This window comes from Anas platyrhynchos, chromosome 25 (genome assembly GCF_047663525.1).
Source record: "Anas platyrhynchos isolate ZD024472 breed Pekin duck chromosome 25, IASCAAS_PekinDuck_T2T, whole genome shotgun sequence".
Lineage (NCBI taxonomy): Eukaryota > Metazoa > Chordata > Aves > Anseriformes > Anatidae > Anas > Anas platyrhynchos.
The window spans coordinates 3,425,226-3,445,231 of NC_092611.1; positions in this window are offsets into that span (position 1 = coordinate 3,425,226).

Here is a 20,006-nt window from a genome sequence, read left to right on the forward strand (position 1 = left end):
TTTGCTTTGCGGGAAACTTTTTAACAGTCATGAGCTGTCCGAGCTGCTTCAGATGGTGGCTGAATAGTCTATCACCCTCCTTTCAGTGCTCGGTCTTCTGGGTATGCATTTGTTTGCTTTTGTTTTGCTCTCAAATAAAGTTGTAGCTTTGTTCTCGCCTTTCCAAACGCCCTTAGTATTCTCTGTGAAAAGCCTGGAAATAATGCTGCCAGCTCCTGCAAGCCTGATGGGAGCGGACACCGATCAGACAGGCGATTCCCCAGCATTTTTTATTTACTAACAACAGGCTCTTATCTCGAGCTCTGCCCAGCTCTGGAAAAACTCCCCTCCACCCTGACGTCCCCCCGAGTCAAAGCTGTGATTTGTGTAACCAGCTCTGCCGTAATCGCCTGCCTTGATCAGAGCTTCATCCCGGTTAGCTCCCACCCGGCTGAATTTTTGACTTGATAAATTGGATGGGGATTTCAGCAGGATCTCAGGGCCTTCCAGGCTGCTCGTTGCTTGGCTGAACTTTGTCAAACATGAGCCGCTGTGCGATCGGCAAGGGAGATGGGGAAGCTGTGAGTTGGAGGGAGTTGGAGAGGCGTAACGTGGTTCTGGTGTGGGGTTTCGTCCAGGGACAGTGGGGTGGGACACGGCATCAGGGCTCCTCAACCAGAAAAAAAAAGACTTCTCTGACCTTCGCTTCTTTACTTATGTCCCTGCTAAAAGCTGCTTTTGGAAACACAGCTCTGGCTTTGATGGACCATGGGTCTGATCTGATAGTGTTGCTCAGATGCTCTTATGTTACTGAGTTATGGGTGTGCTGCTAATGGTGCAGCTATACTTTGCCTTGCCTTCTATAAAAGTGCTCCATATAAATTCTAATCTTTATCGCCCCCCTATAGCCTTCATATACTTACGTGCATTTGTTGTTTCTAAATATTTATTTGTAACACACCAGCAAAGGTCTTTTACCTGCCTATTTACTGTGCTTTGAAGTATTGATCTATAATTACCCGTGAGTATCTTGCCTGTAAACATTTTCCTGCATATGTACTTATAAATACCACTTACCTCTAAATATCACTCTGCATTTTCACCTGTAAATATTACTTGCCAGGAAGGGCCATAGCAAACTTCTTAAATCAGAGAAATGAGGAGCCTTACGCCAGAACATTTTGTGCGAGGTGGAGCAGAGCTGCAGAGCTCTGCTACAAGCACAGCACAGAAAGGTCGGGCTCCGCTCTAAGACCTGTTTTGTGGTTTCCATCCAACCCCTTGAAAGGCAGAAACCAATGCTAATTTTTTCCATGACTGACCTTAAACTTCACTTCTGTCATTCAGCATGTTGTCAGGCATAATTAGTAAGTGCAGCAATATCTGAGACCTATTGATAACAATATTAATATACAGCAGCTTTTGTCCTGCAAAACAATACAGGCTTTAGAAACCGGACACGTGTGTATGTATATTAAAGTAGTACATGGATGAGATTGCATCTCTGAAATGCAGGCTGCTGAGGGTTGGAAGAAACATCCCACACGTGCTATGGAAGGGAATTTTGTGTATGTATATTAAAATAGGACATAGATGAGATTGTATCTCTGAAATGCAGTCTGCTGAAGGTTGGAGAAAACATCCTGCATGTGCTATGGAAGGGAATTTCTAGCTGAGTGTGACTAATAAAACACAGGGCACTGGGGCATCCTTAACGACAACCTGGAGGCTATGCAGAAATGATAAACTCCAGTTTTCACCAAAGAGGCTAATTCATCAGGTAGGTATTCACTACTAACCCCTTAATTTTCATCTCCAGATAAAAATCTGGTAGCCTTTTTCCAGCAGGTAGCCAGTGACAAGCGCTCCAAAGCCACAGCTTACTTTCAGCACCTCACTCCAGCATGTGACATGGAGTGGATGTGAAGTTTGGATTTTGTCCTTTGGGCAGACATTTAGCTCTGAAAAATAAAAATATCTGGGGAGGCAGAAGCTTGTCTTCGTTACCATAGGCATGCTATTTTCAGATCTGCCCAAGTCCGTGGCAAGACTGGCCTTAAGAGCAGCCCCAAGATATATCCCATACAAACTGCTCCTCTCCAGAAAAACAAAATGCATCCCTCCTGCAACTCTGGTGCCTTATAATGGGTGCTCTTACCTCACCCCTTGCATTGCTCCATGCCTTGGTACTCTAGTTTCTGAACTGAGAAAAAAAAAATAAAAAAGAAGAGAAAAGGGGAAAATGCGGGTTTCCATGGAGACAACTATTCTGCTCTAAAATCGGAAGGCAGGAAAGCTCTGTATCTTGTATTTTGATGCAGATGCTTGGGTTTAACTTCGGGGTAAAGGTTGACTGAGGCTGGTGGCTTGGACCAGAGCAGTCTGGAGGGTTTTTTGTTGGTGTGGGGGTGTGTTTTGCAGGATTATGGGGTTTCCAGTCAAAGATGAGGAAAAAAAATACTTTTTTTTTTTTTCCAAGTGATCGAGTGATCAATACATCAAGTGATTTTCCAAGGGAAAAAAATAAAACACACAGGGATGATATAATCATCTGGGGAATTACCCGCATCACCTCAACTCTCAGGGTGCATATAATGTGGGTCCACGTGGAAGATCCAGCCTAGACCCAGCATCTCAATTTGCCAGGAGGGAAAAGAAATGTTTCTGGTCCTAAAAGCACTCAAGAATTTAGAGATGCCTTGTCGCAGCCTGGAGCACTTAGACGAAGGTAAAGGTGAGGAAAAGGGACCCTGCATGTTTTTGCTTTCCACACATCTGCTCTTTAGGCAGAAATTTCACAAGCTTGGTAATGATGTGTTGGGTTCTTCACAGTGGCTCATGAGCTCTTGATACATTGGGGCCTAATTGATTAGCTTTTCATGGTCTTGATTGCAGCAGCTTTAAGGAATTGCAGGGAGTGAGGAGCAGGAGGTGACAGGAAATGTTAGCACTTCATTTGGAGAGCCAGGCTAATGATTTGTGTGCGGGCAAAAATTAGAATTAATTCTCAGGGATGAAATCCCACTTTGACGAAAGTGAGATATCAAATCTGGTAATGACATGTCAGACCAGGTGGCAGGAAGCTGCTGCTGGAGGCTTAACCCCTTGCAGGGTTTAAAGCAGCGTGGAGAGAGATACAGTGCTGACTCTTGAAGCTCCTTCCCAAATATCTCCTTGGGGCTTTCTAAGAAACTTGCTTCAGGAAACATGGGCAGGTTGCCACCAAAAAATCAATAGAGGAGTGAAATACCAGCAGAGCCATGGATGACTTCATTTATTTTAGAATTTGATCCTATATTAGATAGGGAGACAGTGAAGAGAGAAGGTGGAGAGAATACCTGGCGGGAGAGCTGGGTGAAGAAAGCTTTTCTTGGTTCACCAAGAGATGGATAAGGACAGCAAAAGAGCTGCAACTCCAATCTACATCTATAGAGCTACAGCACATACTAACCCAGGGTGACAGCCGGGTGTATGAATGCATATCCCCTAACATGCACAGCCCCAGCGTATGGGGCTGTCACTTTTCCCCAGCATACTTTTCTGCTTCTAAATGGAAATCCAGGTGGAGAAGTCCTCAAAGTCCTCCCTGGTGAAGAGAGCAAAGGCTCCTGCAAAAAGTGGTGTTGAAACCCCGATTAGCTGAGGACCTTTCCTTCCCCTCCACGAGGAGAAGTCCTATCAGGAAGATTTATCCACGGCACCAATCCTGAGCACCGACTGGAGACAGGCAGCTCCTCTAAACTACCCCCACTCTGGGAATACGAATGCTTTGTTTCAATAACATTTAACAGCGATTGCCTCGGCAACCTCTGGCCTGCTGTGATTAAATATTAATATTCTTCTAGTCCGCGCTCTCGCTCTGTTTTTCTCTCTGCTTTCTAAATGAAGCTGCCCACTTTTGGCCTTTCTTCAGAGCACGAGGCTGGTGGGGATGGGGCACGGGAAGAAACACCGCATTAAATCTCCCATCAGGGCCAGAGGTGGGAGTCAGGAGATGGTGAGATTATCATGGAAAACAGCAGAGAGAGGCACTGCGGGGGAGGAATTTTGGTTCCCTTGGTTTTATCTTTTTTGGGGGCTCTGCCAGGTTGTGTTTAGCTTGGAAATGGGTCAGATGTCACTATAGATGGGTGTCTTGGGCATGCCAGGGTCAGGTGGGCAAGGCTGCCCTTGCACCAGCTATGCTCCTGCTCCTTGAGCCTTCCCTGGAGGAAAAAACAGGGCAAAATGCTGCCCAGCTGCAGGGCAGGACTCTGCCTGAAGTTACCTGGGCTTTCAGCTTGGTATTTTACGGCTCTACAGGAGCTTGGAACGGGGAACCTCCTGAGGGCAACTTATCTCGTCCTGAGCTAAGTTTAATAAGGGTTCGATGAATCACATTTTGGAGATATCTCCATCTAAAGGCAGGCGAGTGGAATTCCACCCCAAGCACTCACCAGTTGCTGCAGGACTGAGCTCTTTCAGTCCCGTGGTGAACCCAGCTCCTCCATCTACCCACTTTGACTACCAAGATAAAGTGAGACTGATGGCATTAAAGGAAAAACACTCCTTGGATGCCGTTACCGACCCCAGCTCACCCGGGCTCCCCAGGTGCTCTGAGCATTGCTCTGAGCCTCACAGGAAAAACAAACAAACAAAGAACAACAAAAAAAACGAGCTGGGCTACAAAGTTGCTGAACTTGGGGGAATTTAATAACACGTGGGAAAGTGATTAAGCGCCAGGCACTAATTCTATAAGTGCCTTGCTGATGGTTTTGCTGGGAGCCTCACAGCACAATATAACTAATCTGCTGCGCAGCTGCAAGTGGTAACGGGCCATGCGTGCTGTCAGAGGTCTGCCTGTTACAAACAGTGATGCCAGAGTGAATTGCTGTAGGTTTTTTAATGCTGGTAGAGGGGATAAGGGAGGCAGGTTGGTGGCCAGCTTCCTGTGTGTTTTGGGGGGGGTCTGCCTGATAAGCAGGTAGTGGATGTGGGGAGAAGGGATGTGGGGCTGAGGAGGAGGAGGAGAAGGATGGAGGAAGGGCTGTCTGGCTGGAGCAGGTCTGTCTTTCTACTCCTGTTCTACCAGATGGCTTCATCTTCAGGTTTTTGCTTTTGGACTAAAATTACCTCTTTTTCCCCTAAATTTTCATATATTAGATAAATAGAAAAGAAATTCCCCTAAGCCAAGGCTTTTGCTCTGTTCAGCGCAAGGTTCCTGTTGCTCAGCTCCTGTCACTCCTGTTCCTGTTCCTCATTTTTGGAGATATATCTTTTTCTTGAGAAAACTCTGAATTGGGTTGCTTTGGGGTTGCCTCAGGGCTTTGCGTGCTCCTTTTGTTCCCTGGGCTCGGCCAGCATCAGGAAACAGCTCCCAGCACAGAGAGCCTGGGAGGAGCCACAGCCGGTTGCAACGCTTCCCTGCTGCCCTTCTCTGCACCTCCACAGCAGATGATCTGCTTGACCTTTAGATGGGAGATCTTCAAAAATCAGCCAGGCTGATCGGGAATTTAATGCTGATTGAGGAGGTGACTTGGCAGGCTGGGGCAGTTTGGAGCTCATGCTGGCGATAGCTTTCAAATGAACTTCCCAATCACAGCCTTATTTAATCCAAGGGGATCATCTATTGTAGACTTAATGGACTGAAGTGTCTGAACACCGGTGTCTCGCTGCTGAAGCAGCTTTGACTAAAACCTGAGCTGCTCAGCAGCACTTAGGCACTGGGTGCTGCATCCCAAAGGAGGTGCACCCAAGCATGGTGCCTCTTGCTCCAGGCTGCATTTTTCCAGCCTCCAGCATCCCTACATCTATACTTTACAGAGATTAATCAAACTAACAGTGGGTTGAGAGTGAGACCTACAATTTCTTAGGGGAAATTGGGGCACAGAAGCAAACCATCCCATGGAAATCTTGCCTGAATTGCCAGGAGGCAGCTAATCCTTTTGGAACGAGCTCGGGGTATTTTGTAAAAGAAGTAGTGCAGAAAAACAATGTCATATAAAAGGCTCTGCTCCTCTCAGTCCTGCTTAGCAGGAGGATGTGAACCACTTCTGTAGTTCTGGGGTCTCCCCTTGAAAACATCTGCTTTTGCAACCAGTTTGCAACAACCAAGTTGTTCATGTTCCAAAGAAATATTAAAATACAAAAAAAAAAATAAAAGGACAACAAAATACATTCACTCCAAACAAACATGTTGATTAATGTAATCAGTTCTAATGAGGAAAGGGAAGCCAAATTCAACACTTCATGGTGCTGTTTGGGTTGGCTCATGGGAGGCTCATCCACCCCCTGTATGCCCCCACATGTTGGATAGCAGCAGGGCCAGGGTGGGGCAGGAGAACCTGGCCCTCCAGCCCCACTGGTTTGGGGTCACTACTGGGTTCTTCTGCACCTTGCCCCCTTTATGGGAAGGCAACGGACGGTAATTCCCTGACTTTCAGTTTTCAATCTGAAACAAAAAGCAATGATTTATAATTTGCTGCTATTGTGCTGCTTCACAGCGCTCTGTCACTGCGAGCCAGCCATGGCAATTGGGCCTTTGGACCAGGAGAAAGAAATGTTTTTCCATCTATTAGCCCAGTAAATAATAATAATAATTACAATAATAGCAATAATAAAATCCACCCTTCTCCCACCTCCCCTCCCTTGTGCACTGTGTTGAGCCCAACTTTTGCTGTTGGTTTATTTATCAGTGGGATTCAGGACGGTTGATTTTAACGCGAGCTGTTGCCAAACAAATCTCCCTGCAGCGTGCTGGGTATTAAAACCATCTTTCATGGATTCAAATCTTGCAAGAGGGACCATCAGAACAGTGAAGACCAGGACTGGAGGCTCAGCATTACTTTTCCCTACCTCCAATGATTTTCTATGGATTTAGCACCCTTGTTTGGTCTCCAGACCCTGGCCGGGAATATTAGGAATGGGCCAAGCCCTGGACCAGAGAGATAAAAGTGCTGCAGCCACCTGTACAGCAGAAAGATCCATCACAATTAACTGCTCTCCTTTGCACACCCCTGGACATAAGGGTTTTCTTCATTTATTAGCTGTGCTGAGTCAGTTATTACAGGCTGGGCAATAATTACTGTGTCTGCGCAGGGTAATGGATACTGGCTGGGGATAATCAGATACCTGAGTGTTGGCAGCAGGTCTGCAAAGGTAGCTCGATCTGCTCTGGGACTTGCTGCTTTTTGTTTTTCTTTCCTGGGCCACGGAGTTAAGGAAAGAGGGGAAAATGGGGGATACCTGGTGGCACAACAGCCTGAACCACGCAGATGAGAGGAGTAAAACCTCGTGGTAGGACTTGTGGGAGGTACTAGCTGTGTGTACTGTGCAGGAAAGCAGGGTAGTGGGGAGGACAAGCTGCTGTCCTAGAGGCCAGAATGTGGTGGGCTTTTCTGTCTCTGATGTTGATCCCCAGCCTGGCCTTGGCACAGCCTTTTGCCATTTGGAGCCTCCTGAATCACACCAACAAATGTCTGCCCTGGGCAAGGAATCAGCCTGTATAACTGAGCTGGGGGCTGAAGGTGACTCCACAATGCCAAAGACGTATCTCAAAGCATTCAACCCCAGCAAAGAGTCCCCCTCTGTATTTAGTTAAGCAGAACCCAACCAAACACCAGAGGCGTGGCTATCCCCATCCCTTGGCATCCCAAGCCTTAGCAGAGCCTGGACATGTCAGAGTCAGGTTCCCTTACAGTGAGTGTGAATAATGCATAAAGAGAGCTTCAAACGAAAACAAAACAAATCTCCTCCTTAAAATGGAAAGGAAAGGAAAGGAAAGGAAAGGAAAGGAAAGGAAAGGAAAGGAAAGGAAAGGAAAGGAAAGGAAAGGAAAGGAAAGGAAAGGAAAGGAAAGGAAAGGAAAGGAAAGGAAAGGAAAGGAAAGGAAAGGAAAGGAAAGGAAAGGAAAGGAAAGGAAAGGAAAGGAAAGGAAAGGAAAGGAAAATACAAAACAAATCAAAACAAACAAACAAATTTGGCTCTCTTGACTCCTCCACTGCAGCTTTTCTTTTTATAATTATTGTTATTTTGCTCTCTTTTAATTCCCCCTGGAGAAATGATTTGAGGGACAGCTGATGCCTCTCCCACTGCTCCTGCAGACAGCCAGGTAGCTATCACACAGCTCCTTTAATGGCCCAGCAACACGTTGAGTGAGTAAACCTAACACGGAGCAGCAGCAGCAGCTTCCTGGCTGATACCGTGCTCCCTAAAAGAGCCCTGCTAACATTATGAGATGGTTTCTTTAATACAGATCCAGCTGCCTGGGGGAATGATGGCCAGCAGTCACCACTGCAGATCATTTATGATGGGAGATGAATATATGTACTTGTGTGTAGTGAAGCATGCCCTGTCCCCATGCAGTCCCCATGGGGATGTTGGAGGGATGGATATTTTGAGGCTGGACAGTGCTGGAACTCTGCAGAGAAGGAGAAGGGGAGAAGATGGATGCACACGTGAAGTTGTTTGGAATCCTGGTGGGACTTTACTGCAAGCAGAGTTTAATCAGAGCCTGGCAAGCAGTTTTCCTAAGGGTTGGTGGGACAAGCTGCAGGGAAAAAGGCCAGAATGGTGTCATTTCAAAGCAAGTGGGCAAAATGTAATCATACGCTGTAAGGACTAATCCCGGATTATCATCAGGGGTTGGAAGGGATAAACCATATCTAAGCACACAGCTTTCATCCCCCAGGGCTGTGCAGAGCAATCACACGTGGCCCCACAGAAATGCAGCCAGCTCGGGGGTGCACAGCCCGCAGTGAGTGCACGAGGGGAACACGGCTGCCAAGGGCAGGGGAAAGCTGGACTTCATCTGGAGACTTTCAGCAGGGGGAAATGCTTTTTTTTTTTTTTTTTTTTTTTTTTTTGTAGGGTCTTGTGATGGTCCTTCACCATTTCAGGTCCTTTGCAAGGGTTAGCATTTTTCTGCTCTAAGCTCATCCCAGAGGATGTGCATTTCAGGTACCCTGTGCAGGTGAATCCGCCCTGGTCTCGTGGCTGGCACTGTGACCACAGGCTGGTCAATGTCGTTCTCCTCCTCCAAGTTTTTCCTCCTTATCTCTTTGGTTCCTTTCCTGAAGTACAAATTGACCTCTCAGAATTTTCTCCTTTAATGCCCTTGTTCTAAAATGTTAATAACTGGTCAGTGACAGGCTGATTAAGCCTTCCTTCCTCCCTTATTTAGATTGGTGTCACTGCACCAGCTCTAACGGAGCCGTAAAGAACATTAACACCCAGTCGGCAGTGACAGGGCAAACTATTCCCTGGAAATTGATAAGGGCTTTTTCTGGAAACGAATTTGGCGCTGGCAAAACAAACGGACATCTCAAGCTCCATCCATCTCCCTTCCTTTAATAACTTTCATTTGTTTGGCTCTATCTCCAGTGCCGATTAATGTAATAAATGTTTTTTGTCCCAGAAGGGGCTTTTGCAGGGGGTTTCAAGTCGGCTGGTTCTTTCTTCTCTATCTCTTGGTGTGAGGGTGAGATTTTCCTCCCCGCCTAATACTGGATGGGGTCTGAGTGGTCCAAATTCTGTATTAATGCCCCCAGACAGCTTGCTTCTCTTGTAGCATGATGTTTTTACATCCACATCTATATCTACTTCTACATCTACATTTATATCTATGTAACTATATCTACATCCATATCTATATCATCTATATTTAAATTTATTTCTATATCTAATCCAGATCTGTCTATGTCTATGTCTATGTCTATATCAAAATATATATTTTTGTATTCATATCAACATCTATATCAATATGCATATGCATATCCATATGCATTTCATCTGCATCTACATCCTTATCATCTCTATGCAGATCAACCACAGCCATGTAATCTATATCTATATCCTAATCATTCTTAGCCATATCCATCTAACATTCCTACAGCTACACCTGCAACTACACCTACACCTACACCCACACTTATACCATGCATATCCATGTCATCCATATCCACACCATCTATATAGTGCTGCTTTCCAAAGTCAAGCTGGCAATAGCTGGTGTCTGGCCACATCTATGACAGAGGTGGAAGGAGCCAAAGCTGCTAAACCTGGCATTTTGGAGGAGATACACTCTAAAACAGAATAAAACCCTCTCAATTGTTTTTTCCCCTGGGAAGCAGAGTGCATCGAGGAGTTCAGTTTGGGAAACTGGCAGCCCAGAAGCTCTTTGGAGGCTGCTGTAAGGGGATGCAAGGGCAGAAGCACCCCCAGGACACCATTCTGGGGCTAGCGGACATCTATCTCTGCTTCTGCATTTCTTGCTTGAATTATGGGTCTGACAGTCAGAAAAGGCTTTTTCTTTCCCCCCCTCATGCAGGTAGAAAGTTTGTACTTCAAAAGATGCTGTCAAAATAAACTCAAAGCTCCTACTGAGCTATACTTTTCAGTCTCTCCAGGGAGGCAAAAGGCACTTTCATGGGTTTACCTTATTCCATGAAGGGCTTTGCACAAAATCTCAGGAATGAGAATACCCCCATGATGGCAAACCAGGGTTTGGGGGTGGCCTGGTACATGCATGGCTGCTTCTGCTGCACCATGGCTCTCCCAGTTGGGGGTCACAGGCAGCAACCTGGTGTGCACTGAGCTTTGTCTCATTGCAATGCACCAGGTTGCTGGAAAGCAGGGGGGATCTGGTGGTTGGAATACCTAATTCAGATAATGCACTCTAGTTTTTGCAACTTAATAGGATTTAAAACCACTCTTACTCCCCCTCTATGGGTAAAGGGAAGAGGCTGGAGAATGGATAAAACCACTAGGGCTTTAGCCTGGGATAAGCCAAAGGCATGTGAAACATCACTCCAACGTTAAAGCACGAAAAATTCAACATTGCCCCGATGCCCCACAGGGCACAGCCTGAGCCTTCCCTGGGACAGGCTTTGAGACATGAACCTGGTGATTTTAATTACCACCAGAGAAGAAAGGAGAGGGATTTCTTTTACAGCTGGGTGAGTACTGCATGGGGCAGCCAAGAGTTTTCCCTTTTAATGGCTGTATCCTACTGCTCAGATATAATCTCTTATCTAGCGAGAAATACATGTCACCTGAAAGTACATGCAGTGATGTGTTTGTATTCAACTTCAGGGTGGCTGCACCCTGACCCTTGCAGTGCCTGGAATTGTGAAATCCTCCTCCTGCAAAGCTCTGGGCTAAATCCAGATGGGATGCCTGCCTCCTTCTTTTGGCAAAGGTGAGTTTTTCTCCTGCTAATGCAGTGGCAACCCCACTGCAGGGCTTTAAAACGTGTGTTACCCTCATCAGCCAGCTTCTGAAGCACAGAAAGCTGGAAGAACGAGAAGTGCAAACAGCAGAGGATAAACTTGGTGCTACAGCAGCTGGCAGAAAGGAGGTATATGCATGTATACGTGGTTTTTCAAAAGTGAGAGGTAACGAGCCCTAGGCTTCGGTCAGCTGCTCTGTGATAAGGATGGGGGAGTTCAAATCCCATTTGGGCAAAATCTTCCAGGAAGCGGCCAGGTGGGAGCATGAGAGGTGGGTGGACCTTGAGGATGGAAATCTTTCCTGAGGAGAGAGAAAAAAAAACAAGCATGAGTGCTTCTGGTTCTCCAGGATGAAAAAACTGTGAGCTGGATCTCTCATCACCACTTCTGAGTTACTGGTTTACTTTGTTGGCTTTGGTGGAGGGATTTTTCTCATCCTTGCTGATGCTTTGGCACTCAGTCACGTAGAGACACAAATGCAAAATCAAGGCCAGGGTGGAGGGACAGCTTGCAGCTTGTTTGGATTTTGCTATGTGTCAGGAGGCATCCAATTCCTTCCTTGTTGTTTTATTAAAATGGTATATAAAGAAATCCATCCTCCCGTTTGCTTTCTCCAGAGCTGGCTGCCTTTTGGAGCAGCATGAAGGTTGGGACTGAAAGCCCAGGCAGCGTCAGCCTTTCTGCCAAAAAAAGCACCAGGGAAATGGGACAAACCATGGCAGAAATAAATAAATAAATAAATAAATAAATAAATAAATAAATAAAAATTCACTGTATGAAATAATGCCTTAAATTTGCACCTGCAAATGAAGGAAACCCCATTTCTTGATGTAACTGAATAATTATAAAGGGGTTCCAAGAGTGCCACAAGCACTGTCCTTTCTCCATCCCCATCCTCTGCAACATCACCTGATTGCTCCAAATAGGGAAACGGGGTTGATTTTTAGCCAAAAATCCTAGGAGAAGCAGAAAGTATAGTTTTGAGCCTGTGGCTTTGCTTGTCTCTGAGTCCAATTACAAGAGACAGGGGCTTGGTGTTGAATCCATCACAGAGTAGTGAAGGACTCAGTACTGCTGTGCTCCCCTGGGTCCTCATCCTTAGCACTGTGGCCATGATGGGCAGAGGGGTCTGCATACAGGGAAACCTCAGCTTTTATTAAAAGATACGGGCAAGAGGACCTGCATCTAAGGGAAAACAAAAATCAGTGAAGAAATGTGGAGCTCTGAATCACAGGGCTTCCTTGAACTGTTCTGTCTTGACAACTGAGGGCGTATTTTCACTTTTGGTGACCCGAACAAAATGACAAATTGGGTATGCCATACCAGATAAACTTTGCAGACCGCTGAAGATGTTTATGTAAGAATTAGACTCCAAACAGTTTTTGGCCAGGTTCAGGAGGAACATAAGGTGCTGCCATTCTTCTCCATTCCGCTCCATCCCACTGTCCTGCCTGCCCTGCTCGACCCTTATGCTCCCAGCTTCCCTATTTTGTGTCGGTAACTGGAGAAACCCTTTGTCCCAAGGTCTGGTTGCTTCACTTCCACAGATATCAGACGTAAAGTCTGCCATGACCCAGACTTCAATATCCAGAAACAGAAGAGTAAATGCCATTGGCTAAATAATGTATATATAAGAACTTCAGGTCTTTCTAGTTCAAACCTAACCAGAAATCTTTCCTACTGCTTGTTTCCTCCTGACATGCAGACTGCAGAGATTCTTGTGTTTTCCTTCAACACTTTCTGATACTAATAACTCACAGAAAGTAGCAGGAGATGGGATCTGGATTTGATTACTGATCTGATTTAGTCTGTCAACCCATGTGTCTCTGTGCAGAGATTGCAAGTGTTTCATGGACAATTTACAACGAAAGAGAGAAGCTTAAGGAATGATTTATTCCCTAACAGCAGCAATAGTAATAACCGAGCTGCTGGATGTGGGCAGCATCCAGCACACAGGGTGCCAGCCGCACTGTTCTCTGCGAGCTGCCCTAACACCAGCAGTAGCAGCAGATGCAACACCAAGGGGAGGAACCTGAATTTCAGCTGGCCAAGTTCCTCCAGCTTCTTCTTTTGGCATGAAGGAAGAATGTGGAGGTCACATTTCCTCTGCGATGGTTTAGTCCAGTAAATGGGGTGATTTATGTTGGGAAAGGAGAGTTTGAGGCCATGCTCTGTTATGGCTTTCCATCGCAAACCCTGCCAAGTCACCTAACGCCTCCTGTTGCAGCCCTGGCAGTGAGAACAACCCTGCTTCACCTGGCAAAAACCATTGCTCGAGACTGGAGGCTGCTCAGGCTTGAGAGAAATGTGAACAGTGAAGAGACAGCAAATAGGCTGTGCACCAAAGCAGGCGTCACCTCTCTGGGTATCAGTAACAGGAACAGGCTGCAAACAGATGGTAAAAATCTTATCCTTCTTCCACCTCTACATTGGCTAGTTTTATTATTCAGGGAAGGATGTTTCTCACCTGAGAAGTCCTTAAGATGACACATACAAGCTCCTCTCTGATTAAGTGCTGAAGGCAGCTCCTAAGAGGGTTGTTTGACACTGCCAGCAGTGAGCACATCACACCCTGTTGCTCCACCACCGTGAGGTGCCAGCACTGGGGGTGTCAGGGGCAGGTTCTGCCGGTGTCCCCAGCCCTGGAGCACATCACTGAGGGGTTGTGCCAGGCTGTGGGTGACAGCATCAGGAGCAGCCAGCATGGGGTGCTGGGGATATCACTGGGAGGGGATCAGGCACCCACCATGATAGGGAGTGTTCTCATCAAGGTCTTCAGTGGCATCAGGGCCAAATAATTTCTGAAGATGCTGGAGGTCTTGGCAGCCCCATCCCCAAAGTCCTCATTCTCAAGCATCAACACTTCCTCATCACTTCATCTGAACACATTCCAGCCCCAAATATTATCACATCGCATTTGTTACAGCCTCACTACCCACTCAGTAGAAGATGAGCATCTTTTTGTGTATCGCAGCCAAATCGCTCTTCCCTCCCCCGCTGTGTGGCACTAATACAGCCCCCGTGTGGCTCTGCTTTTCATGGGCCCAGCTCCTTTCCACCATCACAGCTCTTAGAAACATTTGCATCCCCCCCAGCAGGAGATGTAGCCTCTGCAGCCACCAGTGCACCCAGATTTAACTCTCTATGCTCAAAATACTGTATACTCTGTTAGAGCAATGGAGCACAAAATTCTGGAGGATCTCTGCAGCAAAGCACACAGTGTACTGGGCATTTCTTTGCAATCCTTTTTGTCTGGGAGTGAAGTCAAGAAGAGTTCCTTGACCTTGGTTGTTGCCTGCATGTCTACTCCTTGGAGGAAACCTCTGCTCAGAGGGGAACTGGGAAAACCTTTTGCTCAAATACTGGCAAGAAGAGGAGTGTGGCTGTTATCTGTCTATGATAGCTGCCATGCCTTGATTTGCAAATCACTCTTATGTCAGAAAGGAGTTTAAATATTTCCCCTCTCAAGTGAAGGAAAGCCATCAACCACCTTGGTCGAGGAGATTTAACTCAACCCCAGACAATCTCGACCCACTTCACTCCCTGTAGTCAAGGAGATTTTTCTCTCTGGGAGAGAAGGAACGGCACTGGAGGGGCTGCTCCTGCATTACACTTGAGCTGCTCGCAGCGCGGGGCTGTGGGAGCTGTGCTCACACCCTTCTCTGTGCAGCCTGGTGGGCTCAGCTAGCAAGGTGCCTTATTCCATAATGAGCGCTCAGTTTTTACATCCCATCTGCCCTAAAGCTTCGGGTGCCTGCACCTGGTGGGTGACACCAAAGGACCCAGGTGACACCATTGCCATTTACCATTGCAAGAGTCACACTGGACACAAACCCATACCCTGAAAGCCCCCCAGGTGCCCTGTCACCCCTATGTCAAAGCTCCCCACTGCCCAGCAGTGACGGGCATTGTCCCATGCCATTCCCAATGCCCCATCACCATGCCAGAGGCACCCAGCTTACATTAGCCCCTTGCACGGCAAGGCAATGAGAATACATGCCTGGAGGGCTTCTTGAGCACATTTCTGATGAAATTCAGGGGATTATTCTGACAGTGGAGTGGCTTTGACCAACTGAGGAGGAGGAGGGGAAAGTCCCCCAGATCTTCCCTGCCTGCAGCATTTTATCGCTGTTATTAAGCTCCTGTATTTGAGGGTGGGCATGCAGAAACACAGCTTTCCATGCACCTCACTGTATTCAGGGGGCTAGAAATGGAGATTTATGGAGACCCACACGTTTACCTAGCCAGTCTAATCTTCCACAGGCACATCCAAATGCAAAGGGATGTGAGCATGCACAGATGAAGGACTGTGCGCAGCTGTGGGTATAGACACTCATCTGGGGCATAAGCACATTTGAGGCAGGCTCGATTTATAGGAATGCATCCATAGCAATGAGGATGTGCCCAAACTGAGATGGACCATATCTATATATATTTATATCAGGGACAGATAGAAGCAAACACACATTGACTGCGTGTTATATAATGCTGGCAAAACACCTTTCGAATTTATCTCAATAAACCAAGCCCCATGCATCTCTACTTATATTTATAGCATTGTGCATGCGTTCCCACCTCAGCCCCATCCTTTCCAGGGCTCCTACAGACTCTCCCAGGCATCCCATGAACCCCAGGAGAAGATGCCCTGGCTCTCCTTCTCACAGGGCTGCATCATTTGCCACCAGCTGATAGCTGTGCTTAGTGATCAGAGCATTAGGAATTGGGAATAAGCTGCAAATATTGGTAAAATCACGGCTTTAAGTCAATACACCCCAAAGGGTTTTTTGATCAGTCCATGCATCTACTGGAAATGATATTTGAGGAGGACCATAGTGGTGTGGATTCAGGATTATGTTAATTAGATGAATAATTTCAGGTTAAAAAAAGAATTAAAGAGCAGAAAACCTTTGAAAATTGCTGAGATGTTTCATCCCGATACCTCTGAAGTGAAAAGCTTTGTTTCAGAAGTGCCAAAACATTTTCCTGTGGTATTTCTGAAAGCTCCTAAAAAGCTAATTTTTTTCCTTTTCCTTCTTTTTTAAAGGGCAAACCAGAAGTTTAATTAATTGACAAGACCAAACCAAAACACTTGGTTTCTCCAATCATGAAACAAAGTAGCTTGGCTGGCTCTTTCAGCCACTTTAGGTGAAGACATGAGGGTTTTTGTCTCATTGCTTGCAGCGATGCTGATTTTCTCTCATCCAGAGCTTGCACCTCGCTTCCATCCTGCTGGGCTCCCCTCCTGCTGCTCCAGCCGCTGAGCATACCACAGCCTCAGCTGCAAATCCTTCAGCTGTTCCCTGTCTCAACATGAATTATATATTTTTCTTGCTGGGTTGCAGAAAAAAAAAAAAAGGAAGAAAAAAAGAAAGAAAGAAAAAAAAAAAGTGATGTGAGATTTATTTTCCAAAAAGACGCATTTTCTCTTTTGTCTCCATCTGAATAGTAATCGTTATATTAACAAAGGCTATTTTAATGCCCTATTGTATACAGCAACCACGATCTTGTTTTCGTGTTTAATTGTCGCACCTGTATTTAAAGCCTGTTACTGGGCTGGTGTTTGGGTAGGGCACTGCGGGACTGTCACAAGCAACAAATCTGCCACAGAGGCTTTCACCTCTCCGCTGCTTTAGCTGAATCCAGCCTGAGTGAAAACACAACCTTTCGCAAATGACTTCCAGCTAATTCCACTCCAGGAGAATAAATTGGAGACAGGGACAGGCTCCATTCCTGGGAGAGGTGATTATTCTGGCATGCCACCTTAATTATGGGGGGCAAAATGTGGAGCACACCCTGATCCCCGGCTGGGGAAAGGCCCTCACAGCCACATCCCTGACACATGTGCTATGCGGCGCTCACTGGCAGATCCACACTGCTATCACCTGCCCTGAGCATGGGCTGGGCTTGCTAGGATGGAGAATGGGCTTGTTAGGTCCTCCTGTTGCTCTCTTGCTCTTTTGGAGGACTTTGTGTGTCTATAAAATGGCCAAGGAACACTGGGGTCCTGGCACATTCCCAGCTGGTATTTCCATGCAATTAATTGCACTGCATCTTTGGGTTTGCTCTAAGCTTCACCCATTCCCAGAGCTGAAACACCCCACTAGAAGAGCAGCTGAGGTACTCTGGCTTGTGCTTGGTAAAGATTTGCCTTGCTTTTCCTAATGAAAAAAAAAAAAAAAAAAAAAAAAAAGAGAGAGAGAGGAAAAAAAACAACAACAACAACAACAACCATGCTTTCCTCTAACCGAAATAAAACCACTTTCTGTATCTTTATATATCATAAAGGTGCAGGGAAGGGCACAAACACCATTTTTATGTTTTAGGTGTACAATTCACATTTAACCTGCAGCCATCTGTTTCACCAGCAGCTTGGCAGGCAGAGGGGGCCCGAGATGCTCCTCTGCGTCCGTGTTGAGCTCGCTCCATTCTCACGCTGCTCCGAGGCAGGCAGCTCCTGCCCTGCAGCTCCTGGGTGGGATTTCCTCCCTCTCAGCTGCATCCAGCCCCAAAAGGCTCCCTGGGAGCAGCCAGTAATGAGCCTTTGGTCATTGATGCTCTCGGAGCCCCCAGGTTTGGGGTTGATTTGGGGCTGTAGCTGTTTAAGGATGTTTGAGTCCCTCTGGGGCCAAGATGCTTGTGCCTCCCTCCAGATGGGAGTCCTTGGTGTCTCACAGAGGTTGGGCTTGTGATGCAGCTTTCCTCTGAATGTGGGTACCATATGACCTTCTCCCTTCATTTCATAATGAACCAAATTTTTGAGACTGATCCATGCCTTTAGAAATTGGATCATTTAGCCACCAGAAGCCCTGAGCAGAGAGGTACACCCCATGGTATGGCACATCTCGTTTCCCACCCATTTGAGATATCCCACACCCATGTTCATCACCTGCTAACGAGGCGATGTGCTGCCTCACACCAAGGTACAAAGCCACCACCACGATTCCACCCCCTTGTAATACGGTGCTGACTATGGTCCAAAATTTCTTGGCTGTGCAGAGGGGGAGACCTGGACAGAAGCAGCACCCTGTCCCATGCAGTGACCACACAGACATGTGAGTCACTTCCTTGCCACTTTATTTCTTCATTGGGGGCATGTTTGGCGTGGCACAAGGCAGAGGAAGATGTGGTCCCTGCTGTTAATTTACACGGCTTGTTATTAACTAATAATGAATGGATTAGTCAGCATCTGGGAAGCTGCCTAGCAGGCAGGAAAGGGAGGGCTGGGAAGCGACCCTGGAGGTGGCTCTTTCCACAGGGCTCAGCCTGATAGTTTATTTTTCCAAGGGCAGCCAGAGCTGAGAGGACACAGAGCTGATGGAGGGGGTTTGAGGGGATCTTTTCTGTAATATCCACATGAACTGGAGCATCACTTCTAGCTCCTGGCCCCTCCTCGCTGCCATTCTCCCTACAAAAATCCCTGCCTGTTCTTGCTGCCACAAATGTAAACCCAGGCTCGGGATTGTTTCGAAGCAAGGAAAGTCTTTAGCGACCCTTAATTAAAGGGCATTTGGGGAGTAAGGGCTGACGAGAGGTGACAGGAGAAGCGGGTGGCTCTGCTGCCTGGATGTGACCTTATTACACCGCTCGGGCGGCTGCAGGTTGTTAGTGCTGTGATTAATGCCGGGGAGGTTTCCTCATCCGCTGGCGGTCCTGTAATTGGGGTGACGGGTAAAGAGGCAGAAAGCCGAGCAACTGGTGACTTTTGTCTTGGGATGGGAGAGACAAGGATGCTCCATTCCCAGTCCTGGGCTTTGAGCACTTCCCCAAGCGTCTGGCCCAACAGCCTGGTACTGGCACTCTGGGAGCCCAGGCCAGGAGATTTTGAACACGAAGCATCCTTTTTCATTTTCTTCTTTTTTTTTTTTTTTTTTTTTTTTTTTTTTTTTTTTTCTCTCTAGATTCAGGAATGAAGCATTAGCCTTGAGAAATATTTCACAAGAACAGCTTGATGTTGACAATTTTCTTTGTACATGCATATATTTCACACCACACATAGGCATTTCTCTCCACATTATATATATGTGTATATATATATATATATATATATATTGTTTTCAAGATGTTGCACTCCACCTTGGTCTTCAGTGCCAAAGGATTTGGGGGGGGTTCCTTTTCTCCCCCATTTTGTTTCTGTTCCTCGTTCCTCAGCCTGCCCTCCTGCAGCAATCTTATGGGGGCATATATGTGCTTCCCACACCTGGCTCCTACAGCCCTTGAGAAATCCTCTTTCCCTCTGTAGTTGCAGCAATACATGCCATTATATGTTATATGTTGTGCGTTATATTATTTTGCTCAATAGAGTCAGGCTGGAGATACAACGGAGAGAGCAGTGGTGCTGGTGGTGGGACCCATTCCTGCTCCTGGTCCAGTGGGCACAGGCAGATGTTGGATGCAGGGCTTGGGGCAGCTCGAGCCCTCATTAGAATTCAGAGCACTGGGGGAGCGGGAACCTCCAGCCGCATCATTCTCTGTCTGCGGGTTTAATCCATAGTATGGATTAACAGGCAGTGAGTTTTCATTTTAATAAAGCAAAACCAGGTTTTGAATTACGGGTGCTCACCACAAAGCCATCGCTCACAGTGGGGTGACTTCACACCTTGTCCCTCACCCCAGTGATGCTGGGGCAGATCCCACCCATTTTTCCCTCCCACGGTGCCTGGCCCCACTGAGCTCCCCCCAGCTCCTCCATCCCTGGTCCCTGATGGCCCGTGGAGGTCATGGGGTCAGATGCAGAAACAAATCTCAGGGTATCTCACATGCTCTGCCCCTTCCTGCAGGGCTCTGGGTCCCTTGTGGTCTTTGCTTTTAGGTGTCTGGGCT